This window comes from Elephantulus edwardii, unplaced genomic scaffold (assembly GCF_000299155.1).
Source record: "Elephantulus edwardii isolate Elephantulus edwardi_28Jun2011 unplaced genomic scaffold, EleEdw1.0 scaffold00053, whole genome shotgun sequence".
Classification (NCBI taxonomy): Eukaryota; Metazoa; Chordata; class Mammalia; order Macroscelidea; family Macroscelididae; genus Elephantulus; species Elephantulus edwardii.
In genome coordinates, this window is record NW_006399803.1 from 16338630 (window position 1) to 16364826 (window position 26197).

Consider the following 26197-nt stretch of genomic DNA (forward strand, 5'->3'; position numbering starts at 1 on the left):
TTGGAGGCTGGGATTTTGAAGCTCTATCTCACATACTTTGGGCATGTGGCCAGGAGGAACCTTCTCTGTGGAGAAGGACGTCATTCTTGGAAGGGTAAAAGCACAGCTCAGGAAAGGAAGACTCAGAGGAGATGAATTGACAGAGTAACAGGGGTAGGAGGGTTTGGTGTGTCGGAGTCAGTGAGGCTGGCTTGGGACTGGGTAGGCTTCAGTGCTATTGTCCATAGGGTTATTCTGGGTCTCAGGTGACTCAATGGTAGATAACAACAGTAACAATGCAACAACCTCTCTCTCATAGCTGGGAAATTTTGGGAAATGGTTAGCCCTGTTTATTGGCATTTTCTGAGCTCTAGGGAGTCTTGGAAAGAAATTGAGTCCAGCTGTGAATTGGTTCCAACACACTGACAATGAGTTTGAGATTATTTTTTTTTATTAATTTTAATAGACATTTACAGAGGTTTTGGATTTCCATTCATTCATTGCTGCACTTTCCTCCCTGCCCACCACGCCCCACTCTGAAAAGAAAAAGGAAAAAAAAATTTAAAAAACTCCTCCATTAGTATACAATTCCCCTATCCCTTCTCCCCCACCCCCCACCCTGAGTACACTTCTCTAGGCAACCTTAATTCTGGATTCCTGTGCTAACCATAATACTCAATCATAGATCACCTCTAATCTGTTCTTTCCTTCATCTGTTTCAATATAATATACATAATTTATCCAGTTTTTTCTCTCATACCCTGAGTTTGAGATTTTGAAGGAGGCTTGGTAATGTAGTGTGTTGTGTGTTAGATTGATACAGGTTTAAATCCATCAGAGAAAGAGAAGCCAGCCTCTTCCCATGAAGATTTACAGCCTTGGAAAGTTTATGGAGGTTTCCTATTAGTAATTCCCATTAATCAAAAGCAAGGAATAGGAATGGACATCTGGCCCTTGTGGTAGTACCATTCTGTTAACATGTGTTCACTATGGGATACCAGGGATTATTGACCAAGGAAAAATTTCAAAGCATGTATCATTTTTGTTGACAATAGTTTCTTGCAGACGTCTCACTGTCCTTCAGATAGGCAAGATATTGCCCTTGTATTTCTGGCTAGTTGTGATCACTCACCTCATTGCTCCAGTTCTTACACTTTTGCAACTCAAAATACGATCCTTGGACCAGCAGCTTTGACATCAACTAGGAGTTTTCTATGAACAGAGAATCCTAGAGATCACTGAGGATGTACATTTCCAGATGATCCTTTGGTAATTTATATGCACATTAAAGAGAAATACTACCTTAGCTCTTCACTAACTTTATTCCCAGACTGAAGAGCTCTTTCTCCTGGAGATAATTGAAAAAGAAAGTGGATTTAAGACACAGAAAGAAACAATGCATATCTTTGTATAGATGGTTGTGTACATCAAGTTGGTTCCTCTGGCAGGTTTTCAGAGCCAGTTAATCCCATGGGAGGAGATTGCACATTCTTTTTCCACAGAGCACCTGGTGGATTTGAACTGCAGGCCTTTGGGATGTAAGTGCAGCTTCTTGCCACTAGGCCCCCAGTGCTGAATGTCTTCATGATCTTTTCTTTCACCTAGCTCTAGTCTCTATCACAAATATGCTTGTCAAAAGAGAAGCACCAAGCTCTCCCTAACTTAAGCAGAGAGAGCTTACCTGGATTTGATAGCCAAGAAAGCCAGACCTACTGCCATCAAGCCAATTCTGACTCGTAGTGACCCTGCAGGGCAGAGTGGAGTTGAGCCATAGGATTTCCAAGGCTGTAAATTGTTATGGAAGACAACCACCACATACTTCTCCTGTAGAGCAACTGGTGAGTCTGAGCCGCTCCCCTCTCAGTTAGTTCGCCCTTAACCAAAGTGCCAGGAAACTTACTACTGTTGTGTCAGTTCCTACACATCGCGCCCCTCCATGGGGTTTCTGAGGGCATATGTCTTTACTGGAGAAATCTTTCTCCAGCAGGTTGATTTGAACAGCTGACCTTTTTGTTAGCAGCCCTACACGTTACACACTAAACCATCAGGTCGCAAGTATAGCTGGAAGGACTGAAATTTACAAAGTGAACCATATTTTTCTGTTCCGTTTGTAACCTTAATATTGGAGTAATGGAATAGCACAAATTGTTAATTGTGTGGCTGCTAGTAGGTGGTCCGAACTCACTCACAGGAGTCTTGAGAGACAGACTTGAAGACCTGCTTCCAATAGTTCTCAGCCTTGAGCACAGACTCTGCCGGCCTGCGTGAGGCTGAAATCGGCTCCAAGGAACAACTGCGATGCTTAGTTTACAGCTGCTGAAGTTGAAGTATCACAGTAAACAGGACTTCTCTTTCTCATTCTTCCCTTCTTTACTCTTCATTCTTTTTCTTTTTTTAAAGAAAAATAAAAGGTTAAGCTTTTTTTTTTTCCTTTCTTTTTTTAGGTTGACAGAAAAGTTTTGAAGGTAGTACCGAGAATTCCCACGTAGTGCTTGCCCATCTTTTTCGCCTTTTGAATAGAGTTGTGTGTCTGTTCTTCCTAGATTGGCAGAGTTTCCTGGCGAAGGAAGCAAAGTTACAGCACCTCACACAAATAGTATTTGATTAAGGCTAATTACAGTGCTGTCACATAAAAAGGGGAGAAAAGAAAGCTGGCTTTTTCAACCAGCAATGAAATAACCTGCTGTCTATCTACTGACTTAATAGCTTTAATTGCCAGAACATAATCAAGATCTGGTGAATTTGTTTGAACATATCAGCAGGCACCAAATATTTCAATGAGATCAAGTTGTGTAACTAGTTGTGTTCTAACTAGAGCTGAAATAGCTCTGACAAAGTGAGTTTTGTAGTCTGAAAGGAACACCTGTTGGGAGAAGCCGTCAATATGGTTATTTGATTTATTAACACTCTGTGGATTAAGAAAAAAAGAAGGCCTAGTGGCATAGTAGGTAAAGTGTTAGGCTGCTAACCAGAAGGTTAGCAGTTCAAACCCACTGTCTGATTTATGGGAGGAAAAATGAGTTAGCCTGCTTCAGTAAAGCTTGGAAACCTTATGAGATAATTCTACTCATTAGGTCTAAGTTAGAATTGACTCAGTGGTGGTCGATTTGAGCTTAGGTTAAGGGAGTTTGAGGCTTAATGAATTTACATGAGAGAGCCTTTTACTATTCCTGACTTCTAAATTTATATGGCGAATTTGGTTAAGAGAACATTTACACCTCACATAGAGACTCGTCCCATAAAACCCAGTTGCCACTGAGTCAGTTCTGACTCATGGTCACTCCCTTGTGTCAGAGGAGACATGTATTCCATGGAGTCTTCAATGGTTTATTCTTCAGGGGTACATCAGTACAGTTTTCTTTTGAGGTGCCTCATTCGCAATTAAACCTTCAACAAAGTTTATGTCACCCAGAGACTTTAGAGACTCTTTCCTACTTAATGAAAACCGTCTTTTCTTCTTTCAGAGTGACTTCACAAAATGTGGATGTTTCTATTAACAGATTTCACTGTTGCTGTTATGTGCCATCGAGTCGGAACCAGCTCCTAGCTGACCCTCTGGAGGGTTTTCAGAGGCTGTAAATCCCATGGGAGGAGATAGTTTGTCTTGTGGATCAGCTGGTGGATTCAAACTGCCTGTTTTGGGGATGGCAGCACAACTTCTTACCACTAGGCCACCAGAGCTCCCCACCAGACTTCCTTCAAACTGTCCATAATGTTGGTCTGTTGCTGTTGTGTTCGTTAGAGTCAGAACCAATCCATAGTTGACCCTCAGGTGGGATTTCAGAGACAGTTAATTAATTGCATGGGAGGAGATTGTCCTTCTCCTGTGCAATAGCTGGTGGCCTCAAACCACGTGCCTCAGGATTGCAATGCAGCTTCTTGTCACTAGGCAATCAGAGCTCTCTAATGTTGGACCTGAGCAACCATCTTTTCCCCCACATTCCATCACCTTCTTACTTCTTTCTGGCTCTTAGAAATATGGAGCTAAACATGGAGTATCTCTAACCAAGAAATCCTGAGGAGCTTTGATGGCACAGTTGACTAAGAGTTGGGCTGCTATCTAAAAGGTCTGTGGTTTGAGACAAACACAGACACAGACACACACACAGAGAAACACACACACACACACACACACACACACACACACACACACACACACACACAGTGGGAGAATGATCAGTGGGAGAATGATGAGACAGATTGCTTCCAGAGAGATTTGGAAACACTGAGGGACAGTTCTATAGGACAGTTTTGTGATCTTGAAGTGACTTGGCAGCGGTGGATGGGTAAGACCTATTCTAGCCAGGAATTCCATCCAGGAACCAGGCTCTCATTGCTACAGAATTGGAGCCCATTCAAGGAGCTGACTCTCCAGAGGGTTTCTGAGACTGGAAAATTTCACAAGATATAGTTGCCTCCCTTGAATTTGAACCTCCAGAGAGCCATGGCCTTTGAGTTAACAATGAAACTCCCAATGGATTAAATCACCAGAGAATCTAATAAATGATGTTTTTAAAAGGGGGAGCAAGGTCTGGATCCCCTTTCATATACCTGGTGCCTTCTGTACAATAATCTAATGGGAGATTATCTGTTGCTGGTTGGGTTTGTGTATCTTTTATTTTTCTGAAAAGATTGGATGTTCAGATGAAAAGAACCATTTTTGTAGAAGAATAAGAATAACCAGTTCTCCATGTAATAATCAAACTCTTTACAAATATAGAACCAAGTCCAAATAGTCTTCAAAGAACAAAGGCAGATAACATTTTCCTAACTTTTAGAAATGGAGAGATGAAACTCTTGAGATAAAGAAGAGAATACAGCTATGCCCCATATTGCTTCCCTGGGTTAACAAGGGTTCAGCTCTCATTCATTCAGTAGTGCTATGAGAAAGCAGCTATCTTCTGCCCACCACTTTGAAGCTGCAAGCCTGTTGCTAGACTTACTAACTTAAATGTGCGATAAGGATGCTGTATGCAACTCCCAGAATGAGCTCCACCTGGAAGTTGACTGAAAACCTGGCTTCCCTGTGGACTCAGTCATTGGATCTGAGTAAAGGGGTGGGACCAGGGAGGATCCTCCCATTTCTTTTCTTCCTCTTCCTTCCCCAACCAAGCTCCTATTGGCCTGTGTGCCTCGGGATTTTCTCACAGGCTTAGACTTAGAAACTTTGGTGATGCTGCTGAGAGATTCAGAACGCTCTTTGCTGCTGATTTTCAGAAGTGTGAAAACCTTGCCATGTCAGGAGAACAATAAGAAGGAACAGAAGTCAAGGGATTTTGCTCTTCAAATTCCTCCTGTTAATTTCCCCCTTCCCCCCCCCCATTTTTCTTTGCCTCATTTCCTAACTCTTTCAGGCTTAAGAGGCCCAAAGTGAAGTTTGTCCTAATTTTAAACAGGCTTCTGTGGCTACCCTGTAATTTTCATTCTACATCCTAAATTGGAACATGTCTCTGTAGGTTGAGCTCACAACATCTCTTTCTGTGAAGCCTTACCAAGCTTCACTTTTTATTAGCAGAGGAGCTTCAACATTAAAAAAAAAAAAGTCTAGTATTCCATTCTTGTCAGAAGGCCACCATGGGAAGAGCTTTGGCCAATTTTAGAAGGTAGTGACGAGTAGGGACAATTGCAACCATGGACTGACACCACTTATCAATTAACAGACAATGCAGTAGACACCACAGGACAGACTGTTTACATTCCTTCTTCAACACAATTAATTTGTGCATGTTTTATTGAGATTACACAACTCAAGACTTTTTCCTCGCTGCTTATGTACTTCAAAGATGTGAGTCGTGTCCTACTGTGAAGATCATGTAATCCTTCAATTTCCATAGGCCCCAGCTCATATAGCCCACCTGAGCTTTCCTTTTCTCCTAATTTCAGGCATAAGCAAGTGCTTGAGTTCCTCTCGTCCTAGCCAACTCAGCTCACTAGTACTCTACTTCCCATTGTGCCTGTGTCCACATCATATTAGCTATGGGACAGCAGGACACATAACAGGATCTTAATGAGCAATGGAATGTTTATACATGTTCTACATGAATCTTTTTCAAGTAACTGATTTATTATCATCAACTATGTTGTATGCCATTGAGTCAATCTGAATTCATAGTGACCTTAAAGGCTAGAGATAATATCGTCCCATAGGAATTGCCAGGGTATTTATTATGTTTATAGGAGAACTCAGGTGGCTTAGTAGTAATGAACTGTGCTTCCAGCCCAAAGGTGTGTGGTTCAAATCCACCAGCTGCTCTGTGGGAGAAAGCTGGGCCCACTAGAGGTCAAGTCTCTAGGATTTGATGGTGCACAACAATGTTTATAGGAGCAGATAGCTAGGTATTTCCTTCAATGGAATCTCTAGTGGGTTTAAACTACCAATCTTCAGATTAGCAGCTGAGAGTTTAACCATCACACCGCCAGGGCTCCCTTTATCCACTATAGTTGAAAGCCAAGAATTGTGTCCCCATTTTTATCATGGGCACTAAAATAGCCTTCAGAAGTTCTCCTTTCGTTAGAAAAATGGAATGTTTATACTTGTTCTACATGAATCTGCCCCACAAATAGATGGTGGATCTATATTTAGCTAAGAGCATGAAATAAATCAGCACTCATGATCCGAGACAGGTCTTTCTTCAATAACAGATGACACTTTTCCAGATGAGTCTGTTAGAGGTAACATGTTTGTTTCCTTCTAAACCCAGAGTGCCTCAGAAACTTCAATATCTGCCAATAGCTGAGGCAGAGAAGATTCACACGCTCAGGGAAGCCACCGCTGGCCACTTAGATTTTTATTTCATGAGAGTACCTGGGCTCTGACCTTGATAACAACCTTCCTTGCTGCCGCAGAGCAGTATCCAATAAGAAACAGGTCTTAAATCCTAGCAGAGGCATTTCAGGAACGAAGGGGCTTCGAAAGCCTAAGCGTAAGGATTTCAGCCTGATAAAAACCCCACTGCCTGCATACCTTTAGACAGAATCAGGACAGCTGGGAGAGGTCTCTGCTCTATGCCTTTTTTCTGAACATACTGTTTGATGGCCCAGCGACTCTGTACAGGTGGATGTCTGAAACTGTGCAGGTGGAGATATTTTACCCCATTTACAAGCTAGCAGGGAACTCTGGTGGCAAAGTCCTTTTGGTTTTATGCTGGCTTCGAATCTCAAGTTTTTAATCCATCAGTGTCTCTGTGGGAGCAAGGTGGACAGTCTCCTCTCACTGTGATTTACAGCCTCAGAACCCAATGGGAGGTCTCAGAATCACAACAACTTGACAACACTGGGGTTAAAGTACAAGCTAAGACTCAGAAAGAGTGCTGGTGGCACAGTGTTTAATTGATTGGTTAATCATCCACAGGGCAACAGCTTGAACCTATCAGCTACTCCAAGGGAGAAGACATAGCAATCTGTGTCCATAAAGATGTACTTGTCTTGGAGGCACTATGGGGCAGGTCTAGAGGAAGACTCCAGATACAGTAACTGGGGTAATGGGAGTAGGAGTGTCGGCATCAGTGAGCCTGGCTCAGGACAGGGCAGGCTTCAGAGCTGTTGTACATAGGGTCACTATGAGTCACAGGCAACTCAATGGCACATTACAAGTCAGAATGCTTGGGAAAGGGACAAGTTAGTGCAAGGGAAGAAGATCCTCAATGAGATTGACTCTAACCGTAAGTTTGAACTTGGCAGAGATTATGAGCATAGTGATGGATAAGGCAAGGTTTTAAGTTGTTCCACTGTGAACTGGAGTCAACAGGATGGCCCCAAATATTCACAACTCAGAATAGCAGTCAATGACAGTGGATTTGCTTTTATTCTAGGTTTACAAGCTAATAAGTTAACCTGTCTTTTTTTTTAAGTGTTGTTACTTGCATAGAGTTGCCTGCAACTCATAGCGACCCTGTGTATGACAGCTCTGAAACGTGCCCTGTCCTGAGCCATTCTCACTGACTCTGAAACTCCTACCCCTGTTGCCCCAGTTACTGTGTCAATCCATCTCACCCAGGGTCTTCCTTCCTATGCTGCCCATCCACCATTCCAAGAATAATGTCCTTCTTCAGGGATTGGTCCCTCCTGGCCACATGCCCAAACTATGTAAGATGGAGCTTCAAAATCCTAGCCTTCAAAGAGAAACTTGATTTCACCCTCTCCAAGACTGACCTGTTTGTTTTCTTGACAGTTCATGGTATGTTTAGTACTCTTCTCCAGAACCACAACTCAAAGGCATCAATTTTTTTTGTCATCCTTAGTCATTGTCTAATTCTATGATGCATAGCATGTAATTGCAAAGACCATGGCCTGAATGAGGCGTATCTTAATCTCTAGTATGACATCGTTGCTTCTTAATACTCTGAAGCGGTCCCTGACTGCTGGTACCAAAAGTGTTCATTATGGAGCCAAGCAAGCGGTAATTATTAAAAACCTCAATCTCTTCTCTATCATGGTGCTGCCAGTTGGCCCAGTGGTGTCTTCTTGATGTTGAACTTCAATCAATTATTGGAGGCTAGAGTCCTTGACCTTTTTGCAGCAAGCACTTTCATGTCCTCCTCAGTTTCAGCAAGCAAGGTTGTGTCATCTGAATAACATAGGTTGTTGATGTGTCTTCCTCCAATCCTGATGCCACATTCTTCCTTGTAAAGCCCAGCCTCCCAGATAATCTGTTCCACATATAGACTTAAAAGGTATGGAGACAAGACACATTCCTGACACACTCCTTTCCTGATTTTGAACCATACAGGATATCTTTGCTCTGTTCTGATGACTGCTTCCTGATCTAAGTTTCTCATGAGCACTATCAAGTGTTCTGAGATTCCCATTCTCTAGAAGTTGGGGCACAATTTGTTATGATTCAGACAGTCAAATGCCTTTGTGTAGTCAATGAAACACAAATAAGCATTCCTCTGGTACTCTTTGCTTTCTTCCAAGATCCACCTGACATTGGCTTTTAGGTGATTTTATTTTAGAAGAGAGGAGAGTTCGTGTGTGTGTGTGTGTGTGTGTGTGCGCGCGCACGCACGGGCCATCTAATTGGATCCAACTGACACAGTAGGAGGTTGCCCCTGCTTCTCCAGCAGAGAATCTGGTGGATTCGAACCATGTGCCTTTGGGATTGCAGTGCAGCTTCTTGCAACTAGGTCACCAGAGCTCCCTTAGGTGATTTTATTTTAAATATTTTCATTCTTCTGCTGGAAAAGTCATACCAATGAAATTTATGCAGCTGGTGAGCTCATATGGGTATAGTCTGGTGCCAAATGATCGAACCCCTTGGTTCAGTCTCCACACAGATGAGTTCATCTTATCTAGGACAAATGGCCCAACAGCTACAAATTGGCGTTTTCATCCCATTTAGCTATCTTACAAAAGTGTGCTGCTGGTCCCAAGGGAAATCAGGAGGGAAGGATAGATGTGCTGGCATGAATCCAGCATAACTGATAGAAAAACAACACAAATATGTGCTCTACAGAGTAATTAGCATCATTGTCATATATGTGAAAAACAATCGAGTGCTATCATCAATATAATACTGATTCTGGTTTTCCAGAGGCCTGAAGGGATAAAAATATCATCTACCCTTAAAATGGAGGAGGCAGTCTACTGACTACAGGAGTAGCATAGTTCAAGGTCTGGTGTTGTAGACCTCAGTTTGACTATGACCAGGCTCTCGTGTGTCGGTATGTGACTCCCTTGGCAGGCTCCAAACTTTGCCAGATCTTCTTCTAATCAGTTAATGTTGAGTTAATACTGGCTCATGGCAACTCCTGAATGCAGAGTAGAATTTTTCAGGAGCAGATAGCCAGGCATTTCTGGGTGGGTTAGGATCTGTCAACCTTTTGGTTAGTAGCCAAGAGCTTAATTATTTGTACCACTAGAGTCTCTCTGCCTCTTCAACCCATCCTTCTTGTTGTTGTTGTAGTTGTTATGTGCCATTGAGTCACCTGTGGCCCATAGAAATACTTCGTACAGCAGTTCTGAACCCTTCCCTGTCCTGAGCCAGTCTCACTAATTCCGACACATCAATTCCCATTGCCCCAGTCTCCTGTACTGTTGCTCCACCATTCCGAACATGATGTCCTTCTCCAAGGACTGGTCTCTTCTGGCCACAGGCCCAATGTATATGAGATGGAGCTTCAAAATCCTAGTCTCCAAGGAGAAACTTCATTTCACCCTCTCCAAGACAAACCTATTTGTTGTTTGGGCAGTCCATGGTATGTTCAAGACTCAACACCACAATTCGAAGGCATCAATTCCTCTTCTGTCATCCTTAGTGATTGTCCAGCTCTCTGATGCACAAGTTATTGCAAAGATCAGGGCCTGGATTAGGCACATCTTAGTCTCTAGATTGACATCCTTATTATTCTTCTCAAAATCTGCCTGTCTCATGACTCGTCCCCAACACCTTCTAGAAGTCTATTTCTTCTCTGACTGACATTTGTGTTCTAGGTTGGCTATAATTTTTTTACCTCACATTATAGGTTTATGTATACATTTTCTACTCAACTTTATCTCCAGACTATGATGTCTTCAAGTGTAGGAACCTTACCATATTACTTACGTATTCTCTGCATTTTCTTACATCACATCACATACAAGAAGTCTCTGTAAACTTTCATTAAAGTAAAATTTTTTAAAAAGTACTTATTTATTGAAAGAATAAATGATAGAACTATGGGAAAATTCCAACTCAACTGTATACAACAATAATGGTAAATGTCGTCCGTGATGGCACTATGTCTGAGTATTCTTTTCTTTTTTTTTTAACAGAACAAGTCATATGATTTTGTTAAAGAAGAGCCATTTTTTATTTAGCTTTCTGACTTTATGCTTGTGCCTTTAGTACTTTCACAACAATTTTCTGCTCTCAATAAGGAAAGCTTGATCCTGTCATGGACACATACAGCACACACGGAGGAACTACCATAAGCTCTGCTGACGTGTTTTTTGACATGGTTTTGACAATGTCATGAGAACTTCAGGTCTCACAGCATGAACCCCTCTTAGTCAGCCTGGGCACACAACACATGCAGATTTTGGTGCTTTCTCAACCTTCTTTGTATAAAGGTAAACAATTGTATTATGAGGGTTTTGGGACAGCCTAGTTTTGTTAGAGGCTGTGTTTTCAGGCAGCCTAGAACAGTAGGTCAGACGCTGGACTGTTTTGAATGCCTCTACATAGCATCTCGGGAAGAGGAAGAAGCTATGTCTGAGTATTCTTGACAGAAAAGTGTCCACTCAAAGCTCCCAGCTGATGGGATAGACAGGGACACAAAAAAGAGGAAGAGTCTGATAGATAAAAAAGAAAAACATCACATGACTCCTCCCAGTGTCCAGTTCTGCTCCTCGAAACCCTTCCTCTTCATCTTGTTTTTGTTACCAGGGATGAGTATTGTTTGTAGAATTCACTCAGGAAAACTTAGTAATTTTCCAACATAGTTAATATTCAGATATGAAAATTCTCTTAGAGTTTAAATGGTGAATAGATGCTAATTTATACATATATACTTATGCTCGGAATGCCTAATTAATGATCTTCTGTGTCAGTCACGGGTATGCTAATGAGCTTCTTTTGCGCCTGTGTCATAATTGCATTGCTCCCATCTCGCTTAAGGTTGAGGAACATTTTAGCTGTGGATTAGCAAATGATGCAAAATAACAACAACAAAACAACCAACAATTATTCAGTGATTCATAAGTTTGAGGAATGTGGAAGTATATGATCATAACAATTTAGTATAAGGAGACATAAAGACAGCAAGCAGGGGGACCAAAACAGTCGACTACTTCATGGTAACTCTCCTATGAGTAAAAAGATTTGCTGGCATGAGAGAATACCTTTCTTTAGAATAACATTAGATTAATCATCTCTCTTACCATCTAAACAGAAAGATCCTGTAATAAATAAGCTATACTGACAGGTATTAATTATCCTTTCTTTATTGTTACTGTTATGTCCCATGAAGTCAGAACCATCTCAAAGCTGATGCCTCCACTGGGTTTTCAGAGGCTGTAAGTCACACGAGAAGAGATTGCCCATCTTGGTGGATCTGAACCGTATGACCTCAGCTTAGCAGCGCCATGTTTTACTCACTCTAGAACACCATTTAGATCAGTTCTATTTCTCAGGTCCCAGAACTGCCAGTTTCTCACCTCCGTGTCTTTCTTTCTTCTACTTTCTTATTTTTTTTTTTCCTTCTTCCCCAAGTCCATAAACATTTTCTCAGCAGCAAAGCTCTCTCTTTAGTCTGCCACGGTCTGATTGGATTTCATTTCTACTTGCCATTCTTGTGCTGTGTGACTTTGGGCAAATTAACCTTTCTGAGTGCCCATCTCTTCATCTGTAAAGTGGGGCAAAGATACCTAATAGAATAGACTTGAGGATTGACTGAAGGAATGGATCTGAAACCTACTCTGGGAACTCTGTTGTGAGAACAGAGCCCCAGCAATGGGATTGTCCTCACTTGGCTTTTTGATCCCTCCCTTAGAAATGCAGTTTAAAGCCACAATATCTGCAGTGAGACTGGCTGGTGGTAGCTCTCAGTTCTGCTGTATCCCAGCTGTGCGACCTCAGGCAACTTCTTTAGCCTTGTTGTGCCTCAGTTCCTTGACATAGAAAATGTCAGTGCTTGGCATTTAGTAAGTGATATGAAGGGAAAAAATATGTCAGGTCTTAGTATCGCCTCAACACAGCCCTCTGGCAGATCATTCTGTGGGTTGGCGTCATCTGCTCTAAGGGTTAGGAAGCCTTCTGGATTAGAAGCAGAGTCCTTGGTCCTTTGTCAGGGAAAGCAAGGGACACGGTTGCTTTTCCTGCTTCTGCATCTCCATGTGGACACAGTTGCTTTTCCTGCTTCTGCATCTCCATGTGGAGGGCATCTCTTCCATTTCTCCTTTCCTCTCTGTAAAAATCTGTTTTCTCTGTAAGGAGTGAGACAGGAACAGATTAGTACTTGCCCTCCCGAAGTCCTCCTTTCCCTGTTTCTCTGTGCAGGGGTGGAGTCTGGAATGCCCAATCTCCTCGCTCCTGCTGGAACTCTCCCTCCCTCCTCCTCTCTGACAGGCTGTGGGAGGAATAAAGGGCTTTGTGCCAAGCCTTTCATTTGGGGCCTCTATTTTTCCTTTCTTTTTATGCCAGAGGCAAATAGTTGCGTTTGCTTGTTGGAAGCGAAGCTTCTGAAACCATTCAGCTAGCCCTGACATTTTTAAGATAACAAGTTATTCTCCAAGTGGTGCCAGAATATGACTTCTCATGATCCTGATCTATCAGTGGAATGTATTGCTTGACTTTTTAAGGAAAATGGAACAGTGATTTCTAATAACTGGCCCCAAATAAGCAATTAAATTCAGCCACTTGCGTTCTCCAGGTTTAGCCACCCAAACAGTGCTAGTACTTTACAGCCTGGCTTGTGGTTTCCAGATATCGGAATACTCTCAGAAAATCTCCTTTGGTCCTTATGTGTCTCTGAAGGGTATACATGACAGAAATCATTATTCCCATTTAAGGTAAAAACAAAACAACTGAATTTCAGGGTGAGTGAGTTGTCTAGTACTACACAGGCAAGAAGGGAGAGCTGGTGGCCTAGTGCGTAAGGCGTTGTGCTGCCAACTCAAAGGCAAGGTGTTTGAACCCACCAGCTACACTAGAGAATGATGGGCAGTCTCCTTCCTTGTGATTTACAATCTCCAAAAATCCACTAGAGGGTCACCTAGCAGTCAGTTCTGACTCTACAGCTCATGACAATTATATATAGATATAAGTATTGTGCTTTCCTGGAACTTTTAAACAGTAAAAGACAAAAACAAAAACCCAAAATCATTGCTATGGAGTAAAAATCAATTCATAGCTGAATCTCCAGTGCATTTTCAAAGCTGTATGTTGCACAGAAGAAGATTGTCCTTCTTTCTCCCACAAAGCCCCTAGTGGAGACAAATTTGGGGGTCAGCAAGTACAGCTCCCTGCAGACTATGCCACCAGACCTTCATTAATCATAAATGCAGGAACCTGTGGTTCAGTAGCAGATTTACTCCAGATTCTGCTGGCTTACCATGACCTCTGAGGCTTCTGGTACATTTCTAACATAGGTTGTTATGGGAAGAGCGAGGAGATTCTCAGGAGCTCAGGCTGATAGAGGTGCTATCATTTGTGACACCACCAGGTTAATATGAGACTTCAAGTTTCCTAGCAATCGGGCAAGACAGTACGGAGAATCCATACTTGTTTTTCCTCTGCTCATTGCTCATTGGTCAGAACTATTGTTGAATGCCTTCAAGTCAAGCACAACTCATTGTTGTTGTTGTTTTGTGCCATCGAGTCGTTTCCGACTCATAGCGACCCTATGCACAACTCATAGCAACCCTATAAACAAAAGGCCTGAAGCCCTTCTACAACTATCGACATCAAAGTTCAGAGTTTCCGGAGGCATGTTATTTAGGAAGTGGACACATGGTCCTAAATTAACTGCATGGGATTCTGGGAGGTCTTCCTACATGCTCAGAAAGGAGAGAGTCCTCCTTTGATCACAGTCCAGCTCTGCGGAGCCCCAGAAAGCTCTTTTTGCAGACTTTGAAATGACCCATTTAAATATGCTGTACATTTTGAATTGAGCTCAGTTCATAAGTATTACAACGTGGGCATTTCACTGTTTGAGAAGGATCAAAGAGATAAAGTCAATTTAACTAGCACTTGGTGTGTCAGAGAGTTGCACGTGTTAACCTGCAGCATCTGATCTTTTAAAAATTAGACTTTTCTTCAAAAACAAATAGAAAACTTACCATTTAAATGAAATAGTCCTTCTCTCCATTCTGTCTTACAGAAAAACTTCATTTAGATAAGATCTTAAAGATACTCTGAAAATACTATAGATTTAATCTTAAGAGACTTTTAAAAAAAATCTAATGAAACTTCCTAAACCAAAACTAATTACTCAAGTAGATTATTAACCAGAACATCTTCATCTATGTACTCTTTCCATCTTTATATAGCTGTTGCTGTTAGAAACTGCTGAGTCAACCACAACTCATAGTGATCCTTTGAAAGATAGATCTGAACCTTGCCATATCTTGCACCGTTCACACCATGTCTGATATGTTCAAACCCATTGTTACAGTCACGGTGTCAGTTCATGTGGCTGAAGGTCTTTCTCTCTTCCTCTGGCTATCCACCTGGCCAGCATGCTGGGAATGGTTGGCATAGAGAAAAGTTGCAGTCAGAAGCGTGAGTCACTTTGGCTTTCAGCTACATGGAGGAGTTGGGCATGGGTGGCCTTTTTGTACAAAGGGTTTTTCAGATCATTTAGAGATGAAGGTGGGACCTGCAGGCTAAAGAGAAAATAGAATGGTTCAGGGCCTGCCTTCTCACGGAGACACTCCTTGTCAACCAGCCTTTCACACTCAACCCTGTTCTTCCACGGAACCAGTCGCTATCTTTGTTCCCCTCTGTTTTAACTGCCCATCAGGTCCCCTTGTGGGACTTCCCTGATGTGCTGCTCTGTGTATTCTCGAAGCACTTGCGCTTGGCCATGGATGGAGGCAGCTCCCTGAAAACTCATTCCTAAATGTCTTGCAGTGGAGCAAAAAACACTTAGAGAAGCTTTCCATTGAAACAAAGGCATGTTTCTCCCCTTTTCTTTAAAAATGAAGTTGCTTTTGGGGATTTTGGGTTTTGGGGAGGTGGGGTTTTGTTTTGGTGTGGTTTTGTGGTGTGTTTTTTTTTAAAGATAAAGTGAATTTTAAAGCTTTCAATGTAGCAACGGGCTCCAATGTGTTGAAGATGGTGAGGACGGCACAGGATAGGACAAGTTCTGTATCTGTTCTTCATGGGGTCACTGGGAGTCATACTTGACGCAGTGGCTTATAACAGCCACAATAAATAGCATTTGAAAAACGCACATAGTTGCAACAGTAATTATCACTACAATTGGTACTTATATATGATGTTGTTTGGGAGAACATGTGGCCATTTTCATTAGTGTCAGCAGACACTTAGGGTTTCCCAGGGTTATGAGTCTTGTTTTCTGTTCAAGGGATATGAAATTTGCAAGTACAGGAATACTGCCCAAGTAGCAGATAGGACACAGGGACAGATGAGAACTCTGATGACTGAGCGTGAGACTCACCTGACTTTTATCAACAACACTGTATTCTGGGCTTCTTTCAGTGCATCAGAATTTTTTGGAAAGAGGTCCAGTAATCTTTCTCCATACCAGGCATGATGGGTAACGGTGGTATGCACATTTAACATGATCTAGAAGAAGGAACAACTTCTTTCTACTATAAGTCTCCTCTTACCATTGGAAAGAAAGCAAACCCTTCAAAGGAGGAGGAAGTTTACCTGTCCACTGCACCTTTCTGTATTTTAAAATGTCAATCCTGTACCACTGACTTTCAAAGAGGCTCTAGAGACTGCTAAACAGTCCAGGAACATCCTCCTGGTGGTCTGAGAACTGGATCCTGTCACGATTTGTGTGTTTAACATGTTACTTTTGTAGGTTATACATGCTTGTGGTACAAAATTCAAAAGATTAGAATGTGGTGGAAAATGAATCTCTTTTCCACCTTTTCCTTACAATGTCCCAAGTTTCCTTCCCTAAAGACAACCAGTGTTATAATAATTGACTTGTAGTGTTTATTCTTTGGTGACATTACAGACATATACAAATATATACACGTGCCTTTAAAAAAGAAATCCTGTAAAAGCTAATATATAATATACATATTTTTAACATTTTTTTCACTTCACCTAATTAAACTGATAATTTCTTGGTATCACTTCTTTTGTAACTTTTGTGATAGACAAATTCTGAAATTCTATTAGTTGATTGTTGGAGAGGGAGGAGCTTATTTCTCTGTCCTGAAACAGTGTGCATATTCCCTGGACAGACAACCGGCCCTGTCCACCTTTTATTCTTCTATGGGGTTTCAGAGTATTTTGCTTCCAGATAATGTATGTGAAAAGAGAGAACCTAGAGGATCATGGGACTTCTGCTAGAGAATTTTTATAGCCCAAACCTATCACATTATTTCTCTTGACATATTTTTGGCAAGAGCTAAGCCATATATTGCCTTTCAGAAGCAAGGGAGGCTGAGGGGAAGGGGGAGGAGTAGTTATTGGCTGGCCAGCTACTTGTTAGGTGCTGTCCAGTCAGTGTCATTAGTGATGCTGGTGACAGCAGAACTACCTCATAGGTGTAAGCTTTTCTTGGGAGAAATCTTTGTGGAATCAGATCCCTAGATCTTTCATGAAGCTCCTCGATGAGTTTGACCAACCACTCTTTTGTTAGCAGTTGAACTATTTGGACCACCAGAGTGCCTTGGGGAGTTCAAATTCACATAGTTGAAGGACTGTTTAAGTCTTTAGAGAATAGCTATACCAATAGGTATACCAATATACCTGGCTTTCTATAAATTATAGTGAATAGAATTTGAGGAGTACAGCTTTATAAAGGGAACTCTGGCAGTATGGTTTGTAGAGTTGGTTTGCTAAACTAAAGACTACACTTCTCTAGGGGTTCAAATCTACTAGCTTCTCCTCGGGAGAAAGATGGCCAGTCTCCTCTTGTGTGATTTACAGTCTTGGACAACAGCTGGAGGGACGGTCAGTTGTAAGTCTGAACTGACTTCAGAGACCAATGAGAGGAAGCTTTACCAGTGTGGAACTGTAGCTTTTGCTCCACTGGTTGGAAGCCCAGCTCCCAAAACTGCTCTCACCACATTTGCCTGAGGACAAGAAGACACGTTGCCTACTTTGTCATTCCTTTTTAAAAAACATTCTCAAATGAAGTTACTTCTCAGTTCTTTAATCTGAGTGGTGGTTGTTTTGCTGTCCAATCGGAACTGACTCACAGCTGAACCTCCAGCTGGTTTTCAGAGTCTGTAAATCCCATGAGATGAGGTTGCCCATTTTCCTCCTGTGGCACACAATGCATGCATTTGAATTGACTACCTTTGGGTTGGGAGTGCAGCTCCTAACCCTGGGCAGGAAAAGAGGGTTCAGAACCCTCAAGTCCCAGTCTGCCTATACAATTTTATAGTGATATTGTAGTAGCCCCATTGAAGCTTAATTTCATAATATCTCGCTCTCTTTCCCTCTTTCCCTCTCCTTTTCTCACTCTTTAATGCTAGACTTGCTACCCAGCAATTTTGGGGATCCTTTTTGCTTAACAAAACTTCTTTGCTACTGGAGAAAAGAAAACAACAACCCAAAACCAAATCTTTTTTAACCAAAAGAACTTTTGTTAAGTTAAATGTGGGAGAGGGAGAGTTTCATAAAGCTGTTGGGAACCCAGCAGCCTGACCCCCTCCTCCCTCCTCTCAGCTTGAGCCAGCAGTGGGAGAAGGCTGTGGAGGGGGGCCGAACCTTGGAGGAGAAAGGCTCCCTCCTCCAGAGCTCTGCTATCATCAGTGCCCAGAATAGAAACATTGAGATGAAGTCCTGGTGCAAGGGGACAGCAGGAGGAGGTGAGCATGCCTCTGCTTCCTCGCCCCCAGGCCTGGCCTGGTAAGGTTGTGGCCTCACCAGTGGACGTTGGAGGCCTGAGTTGGATAGTCCAACATCCTCTTGGCATTTTGGAGTCTGTTTTCTTTCTCTGGCTGGTTTGCATTGACTTGTGGTCACTGTTCTCCATGTCAGCACATTCAGAATTGCTGACTATAAACACTGGAGGCGGCCTGCCTGCTACTGAAGAAGCCACAAGGAAAACAGCTTTGGGCCATGGTGGATTTTCTTGGTGTGACATATCCCTAACTTGCAGCACAGGCCCCTTACAAAGTGCTTCGTGGTTTACATGGGATCAGCAGAAAGGAGGAATGAGACTTGACTTGTTGAGATCTTTTCTGCCGGAAAGAAATCATGGTTTTTCTATTGGGCTCTTCCTTGGGGAGCGAGTACACAAGAGAAATTCTTAACTCTTCCGCCTAAACAGCTGAAATAGAACATTGCAGCAAACAAGATGGGGTTATAATCAGCCCCATCCATGGATAGCACTTAGGAGCCAATAAGGCCATAAACCACAAACAGATTAAAAAAAATCCAAGAAAAAAAAACAACAAAAACCAAACACCCAAGAGTCCTCATGGTGCAGTGGTTAAGTCCTCAGCTGCTAATGGAATAGTTCCAAATGACCAGGTAGCTTCATGGTAGGAAGACCTGGCTGGCTGCTTCCACACAGACTGTAGCTTCCAAACCCTGTGAGGCAGCCCTGCTCTGTCCATGGGACTGCTGTGATTTAAAACAGCCCAACAACACCTAATAACAACAACAAGGCAGTGAGTTCATTTTTCAGTATTGTGAGAGAAAAAGAGAGGTTACCAAAATTAAAAAAAAAAAACCCACACAACCATGATGATGTCATCCAGCAGGGTGGGGCTTGGCTAGGTGGTGCTGAGCAGCATAGCCATGGGCCTCTGAGGAGGAAGGTGCCTTCAGAATTGGAGGATGACAGATCAACAACCTGTGCTGTGTAGATGGCACAACCACCTTGCTTGCCAAAGCTGAGGAGGACCTGAAGTGTTTGCTGCAGAAGGTCAAGGATTGCCGTCTTTAATATGGATTGAGGCTCAACATCAAGAAAACTAAGATTCTCACCACTGGGCCGATTGCCAGCATCATGATGGAGAAGAAATTGAGATTATTAACAGTTTTAGCTTGCACAGCTATATAATCAACTCTCTTGGCACCAGCTGTCATAAAATCAAAAGATGCTTTTCATTGAGGTCTGCTGTCAGGACCCTCTCTAGAGTGCTGAAGAGCTATGATATCAATCTAGAGACAAAAGTGTGCCTGAACCAGTCCATGGTTTTTGCAATTATTTTATATGCATCAAAGAGCTGGACAGTGACTAAAAACTAAAGAAGAATCAGTACCTAACTGTACAAAAGAAAAAAAAAGAATCAGTACCTTTGAGTTGTGGTCCTGGAGAAGAGTATTGAACATGTTGTGGACTGCCAAGAGATCAAATAGGTCTGTCCTAGACAGGGTGAAATGAGGCTGCTCCTTGGAGGCAAGGGTTTTGAAGCTCTGTCTCAGTAGGGATCAGTCTTTGAAGAAGGGCATCATGCTTGGAAGAGTACAGGGTCAGTGCAGCAGCAGAAGATGCTCGATGAGATGGATTGACTCAGTAACTGTGGTAATGGGGCTAGGTGTGTTTGAGACAGTGAGATAGGCTCAGGATAGGACAAAGTTCAGAGTTACTGTTTCTAAGGTCACTCTGAATTGTAGTTGCTTTGATGGCACAAAGCAGCAGGAACATAGATAGTGGTGTATGTTTTCATAGCTTGTCACATCACAACGTTGTCCAAAGCAGGTGGATTTGGATATATTCTCCACCAGGGAGAGAGTGTGTTAGCAGATTCAGAACAGTTGCTGTTATGTAGGCTATTATGTAAAATGGCCAATTTTTATAAAAACTACAATGGGAAATCAGAACCAATCAACAATTCATGCCTCTCTACAGAGAGGCGCCTATTTGAAAGGTCATAGAAGTGGGGTTCCGGGAATTCAGGAGCATTAAAGACCTCAATACAGGTCCTTGAGCAGCTGACAAGCCAGTCAAAATGAATTCAAGATAACATTTATATTTTTAAGTCCCTTATTTTGACAAATTGCATATCAACTAAATTTATATTATAATTGAGAATGGAATATTAAATTGTGGTTTTTATAGGGCAAATGCTAGAAATTTTTTCAGGCTAAGTTATGGTACAGGCCAGGATGTCTCAGTGGGATTTGAGCCTGTTTTTTGTGACTAATTGTACAGGACATTATCTCTGACCATTAGTACATGCTTTGGAAACAGTCATTTTACCTCAGTGGAGAATAATAACACATAGGCATACCTGGAACACTTAGAGAACTGATGACCTGGGTTCAGTTACTCATATTGCTTGAATCTTAGGTTAAGAACCAAATAGTAATTAATTCTCAGAATATGTCTCTCTTATCAGTTATATACTTTTAAGTTTCCTTTTCTAATTATTAAAAAGCAACACTGGTTTGTACAAGGATAGAACTCAAGGCCTTGGCATTATTAGCATTACACACTAACCACCTTTTCAGGAATGCTATCCTTTTCCAAGGACTGGAACATCCTAACAACATGCTCAACGTATGAGAGATCAAGTTGTGAAGTTGTGTGGTTTTGTGTTCCCTCCCTGCCCAAGCATGTTCTACTCTTTTGAGTTTCTTTTCTTTTTTTCCCTCCCATCTTTGCCTCTAAGGAGCCTCCTACTTGCACTTTTTCCAAGACATACTTACTTGTTCTTTTGGTGGTCTTTTTGATACTAGGTATTCTCTAGCACTGCAGTTCAAAGTCATCGATCCTTTTTTCTCTCATATTTGTTCATTGCCCAGCTTTCAGATTAAGGGAAAGTAATTAAGGAAGAGAGAAATTCTGAGTAGAGTGTTGCAATGGTTAAGGAAAGATTTTTAGAAACATGTTCTGTTTTAAAACTTTTCTATAATTCAGTCCAAATCTGAGGTCATTTCATAGTGTTGTTCTTTAGGGAATTCTTCAGAAGAATTCCCTTCTTTTTAAGAATTCCTCTTCTCAGAAGAACTGAAACTAAGATGGAGTCACCTTCTATCAAATACTGCACTATAGTTAAGTGTCATGGAGAATTTCCAGGGTATTAATAATGAGCTAATACACCTATGAATGTTAAATGTCTTGGAAGCAGTTTCCTGATGAGCAAATAGCAGATGTGGCAATGGCCGTGGTCTAATTGCCTGAGAGGCAGTTAAATATAGTTTTTAGTCCCTTTCTAAGCAATTATTTGAAAGCTGAAATATTTTCCCTAAAGGTCTGTCAGTTGTTCTTAACAGTCAAATGAAGTGGAGGAGTAGAATCTAAGGAGTGTTTGGGAGTATGTTTGCTTTATGTACTATATTTTATTTCTATGCAGGTTTTTGGCTCTACACAGTTCTTTTTGGTGCAGGATGGTAGTTTTAATTGCTTAAAAAATGTCAATTATAAATAAGGCTAATGATTTTTTTTTAGATCTTGCCATTTGCTAGGTACCATATTAAATGTATTCTCATATTCTGGTTTTTTTATCAAAGGAGTATGCTTAGAGAGATTAACTTGCTGTAGGTTCTTGGCAGGTAAATGAAACCCGGAATCCAGGTAGCAGGAATACACAAAGCCCAAGCACTTTACTGCTCTCTAATGTTCTCAAGCTCTCTCTGATAGCTTAGTGTTACAGAGTTATGATGCCAACCCAAAGGTATGTTGTTCAAATCCACCAGCTTTTCTAAGGAGAGAGAGAAAAAAAAATGAGCAATTTCCTCCTGTATGATTTACTGCCTCTGAAAACCCTCTAGAGGGTCAGCTGTGAGTCATTTCTGACTCGACAGTACACAGCAATGATAGATGTTCTTTAAAGGAGGACTGATGGTATAGTTTGTAACATGACAGACTGCTAACCAAAAGGTTGACAATTTGGATCCACCTACCTCTGTTACGTGCCAACTTGAATGTGAAAGTTGTCCAATGAATAAGCAAGCCCAAAGAATTGATGTCCTTGACTTGTGATGTTGGAAAGAATATTAAATATCCTGTAGACTGCCAAAGGAACAAATCTACCTTGGAGCAACCAAGGTACTCCTTAGAGGCAAGGATAATGAAACTTGGTCTCATATACTTTGGATTTGTGGTCAGGAGACACCAGTCTTAAGGCATCATGCTTAGAAGAGTAGAGGGTCAGTGAAGGAGAAGAAGACCTGCGACAAGATGGATTAACGCAATGGCTGTAATAGATTTGAGCATGGCAGGGGTTGTGAGGACGTTGCACGACAGAGCAAGGTTTAAATCTGTTGTTCACAGGATTGTTTGGAGTCCTAATTAACTGCATTAGCCCATAATAATAAACTTATCCACATGAGAAAGATACAAAGTCTCATGAAGATTGAAAGCCTTGGAAACCTAAGGGAGAATCAGTTACTAAGAGGCAGTTGGTTTGTACAATGGTCTTTAAGACCAATACATTAACATCAGCCCTGTCTGCTGTTAGGAACACAGAAATGCTTTGCAAGGTGTGGATTGAGGTGCTTTTCTGAATATCACTCTTGCATGACTGAGTCCTGTCTGACTTGTTCAGAAGTTGTGCTTCTCGTGCTGGTGATGTATTGCAGTAAAGAGAACTTGCCTGGGCTCCGGTAAGGAAAGGGTTCTGCCATGAGTGAATTTCCTTTGTAGGGGAGATCATGTATAACACCGAGGCCTAGCATGGGGCGGTGGATGGCCATTCATGTCCATTTAGCAAACAACACTTGACAACCTTGAGTGCAAGAAGGAAAATGTCATTTACTATCTTGCGGTTGAGAGCTAGACGAACAAGGCAGAGATCAAATTTGCCTGAGACTTTAAGAAAATCACCACAAAGATGAAAGCAGTTTCCAGACTATGTCTAATGTATGCATATTTTTAGAAAGATTTTTTAATGAAATGGAGGACAATGACATATCAATGACTAATGATAAAAACAATAAACAGAGGGTTTACACAACGGGGAGAGTCTTCCTCTATATTTAGATTAAAATTCCGCATTTTTACTGTCAGGATGTGAGCTTAATTATAGCATGTTGCAAACATTGCTTTTGTAGGGGGTTGTTGCCTGCACACGCGCGTGCGCACTCTAATCTGCCTGGAGAATGTTGTTTTCGTTTGGTTCTCTTATGTAATATCAGTAGGAGTTGAAGGAAAGTCCTTTAAGACGTCTAGTATTTCTTAACCATTAATAAACTAATATGTTCCCAGAGGGTAGGAAGCATGTTTTATTTTTTTTTTTTTAAATTCTTATCACAATACTGTTAAATCCGTTAAAACGCATAGTGACCTTGTGTACAGCACACTGTCCATCGTGTGCCATCTCGTAATCAGTGCAATGTTTGAGACCATTCTTAGAACTACAGTATGAACCTGCCTCACTGGGAGATCACTCCTGCTCTCTCCCCTTCCCACCCCTCACAGCTACCAAGTTGGAACCAGTTCACAGCTGACCCTCTCTTGGGTTTCCGGGGCTGTAAATTGAATGTGAGATGATGGCCTGTCTTTCTCCCCAGGAACCACTGATGAATTTGATCTCAGCCTTAGGGTTAGCAGCATCACTCCCCACTATGTCACGAGAGCTCCTCTTTTCACTACCTCTTCTTTATTGATTTGTTTACAAACGACTCTATCTTGGAGGTAGTGCAGCCAGAGCACTCCTGAGAAGCAAAGATGAAGAAACTTTGTCTCTCTTAGTTTGGGCATATTTTCTGGAAGAGCCAGTCCTTGGAAAGAGGTGTCTTCCTGGGAGGGTAGAGGATCAAGAAAAGAGAGGAAGACCCTGAATAAGCTGGGCTGACGCTGTGACTACCACTGTGAGCTTGAGTTCATGAGGATGATGCAGGACAGGGTAAGAAGATTTAGATCTGTTCTTCTGAAAGTTGCAATCAACTTGATGGCACCTAGCAACAGCTACTTTACAAACATGGTATTCTTCTCCAGAGACTGGTCCCTTCTCATAACACATTCAGAGAACATGAGATGATATCTCACCATCTTCAATCCTGCTTTATACTTTGTTGATTTTATAGTTCTTGATGTTGTTATGTGCCTTGTGACTCAGCGGCCCTATGTACAACAGCCCTAAATCCTGCTCTATCCTGTGCCAATCTTACTGTCTCTGACACACCCCCGTCCAGATTACCCAGTCACTGAATCAATCCATCTCATCGAGGGTCTTCCCTCCTGCGCTGTCCCTCCTCCCTCCCAAACATGATGTCCCTCTCCAAGGACCCGTCCCTCCTTGAAACATGCCCAGAGTATGTCAGATGGAGCATCAGAGTCCTTACCTCCAAGAAGCAGCGTGGAATAGAATAAGCTTTATACTTATTTAGTTAATTATTTAGGTGTTGGGTTTTTGTTTTGTTTTGTTTTTAAATTTCCACACTGGAAAAAATATTTCCAGAAATAATGCATTAATAAAAAGAAAAATAACAGCATTCTAAACAGCATAGTCCATTCCATGAGTTAAATAAAATAAAGAAAATCAAGTATGCTTTTAAGAAGGCTTATATTTTTACTAATGTAATATTCTTTTGAAAATATGTTTTCTAGTGTGGAAATTTATACTTTTAAAAAAAAAAAATCTATAATTGCTCATGATATTACTACCAGAATTACTAACTCTGTTTGAAATAACACTATCTTGATTCATTTATTGGTCACTTCTGCATTTGTATATACCCGTGTGTCAAGCTTCTTCCAAAATTTTTCATTGAGATGATTCACATTATGAGACTCACTACACAAGAAAGTACTTGGCTCTGACCATAAATCCCCTCCAGATTATCCATGAAAATTTACTCAATCTCACTTTCCCTTAATCTGTAAGAATCAACTTGGAATGTTTACCTTGATAATTGACAAATTCCACCTCATTTTTAAAACGATCTTATAATATGACTCCCGATGCATATATTATCTTTCTGGGTATAAGGTTTTACAGCATCTTACACATACTACGTTTTCAATATTATGCACAATCAGTGATTAATTCAAAAGAAATCAAGGGACCCAGAAAGATGAAACCATTTACAAGCCTACATTTTGGGACAAAGGTGGGGGAGATAATGCTTGCATAGTTTATTGGTATTTTCCATCCCGATTTCCACCATGATACCATTTGGGGAAACTTAACATTTTCTCATTAGAAGATGCCTAGTGCTAAAATAGGCTGCAGTTAATCAGGACTGAGGAGGTGTGCGGTGCATACACTTATTAGGGAGCGATCCGCTGGCTCCTTATTATCGCCATTAGTTCCCAGGCAACACCTTCCACTTTTTGTTTGCTTCATACAGTGGTTTATTAAAAACTAACTCACTAGATAAGTAAAGAGTTGTTATGCTACACAGAAGTGTAAGGTAGATGAGAGGCTGCTAAAATCTATGAAGCAATTGAATCTGACAATTCAAATAAAAAATTTCTTTTTTAATCATGGGAGGAGTGAAGAATACACATCAGATAAATATTTTAAACAAGCTTCAAAATTTTATTTCTCTGAGGTTAGAAACTGTTTGGTAAAAGATAACCTAAAAATGGAGTGAGGGGGTGAAGAAATTTTTTTACATTTTAAGAAATTTTTAGTCTTTTTTAATTTACATTGTGTTTCATAAAGTCATTCTGATATATTGTATCTTGTAAAATTAATCACCATTGATCTATGCTCTCTATTGTCCCATCTTTTCAGGTCCCAA

General features: G+C 41.3%; 1 protein-coding gene and 1 pseudogene across 1 annotated transcript in view; one reads left to right on the top strand and one right to left on the bottom strand.

Annotated features, from left to right (window-relative positions):
- MAML3 (mastermind-like 3 (Drosophila)) overlaps window positions 1–26197 on the top strand; it is a 615975-nt gene that overhangs the window by 258945 nt on the left and 330833 nt on the right. The window lies entirely within an intron of this gene.
- Window positions 10769–16204, bottom strand: LOC102873902 (annotated as a pseudogene).